The sequence below is a fragment of the Nannospalax galili genome, unplaced genomic scaffold, assembly GCF_000622305.1.
Source record: "Nannospalax galili isolate Female #2095 unplaced genomic scaffold, S.galili_v1.0 scaffold223, whole genome shotgun sequence".
Taxonomy (NCBI): Eukaryota; Metazoa; Chordata; class Mammalia; order Rodentia; family Spalacidae; genus Nannospalax; species Nannospalax galili.
The window spans coordinates 526,771-529,308 of NW_008348885.1; positions in this window are offsets into that span (position 1 = coordinate 526,771).

Consider the following 2,538-nt stretch of genomic DNA (forward strand, 5'->3'; position numbering starts at 1 on the left):
TCGTTTCTGATTCTTGTGTGAGACTCAGGCCTTCAAGTTTAGGTCTGCTTTTTTTGTGAACTTTATATGTCTTTGTGGTTTACTTTTGGGCATAAGAGGCTGGTTCCTCTAAGTTTCCAGTTCTCTCTTATGATTTTATATTGGAGTGGCCAGATTGCTTTTGTCTTTAGGAGTTCCCACAGAGGCCCAAGTCAGATGAGGATCAGAAGCTCTCGGGCTTTCTCCTAAGGTCTGGATCCCCCCAGGAAAGATTTTGGCCTCAGGAATTTGGGGGTTGGGCTGACCTGGGAGCTGGGCCCAGGAAAAATGCTGGTCTAGGGCACCTGGTGGCAGGTCCCCCTGCAGAGGTGCAAAGGCAGATGGGGGTGGGAAGTGGCCCCAAGGGCTCCTGGGGACTTCACTGAGGAGCTGGGTTGGTCTGGATGCAAAGGATCAAGAAGAGGAAAGGTCAGCCCCTGCATCCAGGAAAGAGGCTGGTGGGTGGTGTAGGCCCAGGGAAGTAGAGGGGGGTGAGGGTGGGGCCAGGCCCAGAGTGCTCTTGGGGACCTGAGAAGGCACTGAGCTGGTCTGGATGAAAAGGATCAGGAAGCAGTAGTCGTTCCCCAAGTGTCTGGGGCCCCAAGACAAGGAATGGGACAGGACCACGGTTAGGAGGAGAGACTGGTGGGGGAGATGGGAGGGTGAATTAGGCTGGGGAAATCACGGCCCAGAGGGTGTGATGTACTTACCCTGGAGAAAGGCCTGTGGGTAGAAGAGAGGCCTGCGGGTCTTGCAGGCCCAGAGAAGCAAAGGGAGGTGAGGGCCAGGCCAGGTTCAGAAGCAGTGCTCCTGTTGACCAGAGAAGCCACTGAGTTGGTCTGGATGAAAAGGATCACGAAGCAGTAGTGGTACCCCAGGTGTCTGGGGCACTAAGACAAGAAATGGGACAGGACCCAGGCTAGGAGGAGAGATGGTTGGGGGGATGGCAGGGTGCATGAGGGAGTCAAGGCACAGAGGGTGTGAAGGACTTACCCTGTAAAGAGGCCGGAGAGAGGCCTGTGGGTCCTGCAGGCCCAGGGAGGTAGAGGGAGGTTGAGCATGGGCCAGGCTCAGAAGCAGTGCTCCTGAGGACCTGAGAAGGCACTGCTATGGTTTGGATGAAAAGGATCAGGAAGCAGTAGTGGTTCCCCAGGTATCTGGGGCCACAAGAGAAGGAATTGGACAGGACCCAGGCTAGGAGGAGAGATGGGCGCACGGTGGGGCATGGGGGGGTGAGGCTGTCCGGAGTGGAGGCCTGGAGGGTGTGATGGACTTACCACAAGATGTTCTTTAAAAAAGGTAAACAACAGCATGTTCTAAAAGAAGGTAAACAACAGGATGTTTGAGGGGAGGTGAAACAGTCCATACTACAGAGAAGCTTGTTAAGCTCAGGAAGTAAACAGCTCAATAGTTTCAAGAAGTCCCTCAAAGTCATCAAGTTGACTAGGCATCTGTCTTCCCAAGCATTTATGAGAAGCTCTAAGAACTCCTGAGAGACACTCAGACCAGTCAGACTTCCTGGAAGAAGCAAATCAGCAGAACTGCCTGGAAGCAACTGAAATTAGCTGAGCTGACTGGAAGAGGCTCAGACCAACTGAGCTACCTGGAAAGGAAACCCTCTGACCTTTTGAACTGTCTGCAACTTGTACAGTGTGCTACAGGTTTCCTGCTTTTATGATCTGTCAACCATTCTGGGGAGCAGTGGGGAGGCTGTGCTTTTGGTGATGCAGCTGTCTTTGACTCAATTCTGCTCCTCTAAGTAACTCCAATAAACTCATTGGTTCACCAAATTATCGATTCTGGTGATATTCTTACATTGGTCTGTCATTGGTTCCCTATCTGGGAAAAAAAATAAAAAAATAAAAAGACTCCTAGAATGCCAGTCAATTCAATACAGCTCAATAAAAAAGTAATGCTATCAAAGTAAAATGAAGAAAAAGACTTGAGTATCATCATTAGGATACTGTTGACAATACAGTTCAACTCCCTTTTACTGGAATAAGATCAATCTTAGTGTACATATAGAACTATAGAACCAGATAGTCTATTCCGACTCTAACATCACTTTCTGTAAACTAATGTATTATGGAAACTTTCCAGTCTTTACCTTGTGGGATTTTGCTGTGTTTAAATACAAAAGGGAAGAGAATGAAGCACTTTCCCACAGGCAAATAATCCAGAAGGATTTTGTGGTAGAAAAGATTCTTTGGCATCAGCGATTTGGTGACCATCTTTAGAAAGAAAGCACATAAGAGGTCTAAAGATTGAGTGACTAGGTTATTTGCATGTCTGCCTTACAATTCTGAGACTTACAGTCACCTTCCTCTCCAGATTCAATTCTAGAATAGTTGAATAATTTAAAGGACCTAATACGATTCTCTACTTCAAAAGAATTTTCTCCATGAAAGGAAGTGTGGTTATGACTGGGTTTAGCAAGATTCAGCTCCCAACTATGAGATGGTAAATTGTCTCTGCCTTCTCCACACCCTCATTCATCTGGCTTCTGCACATGAACTTTCT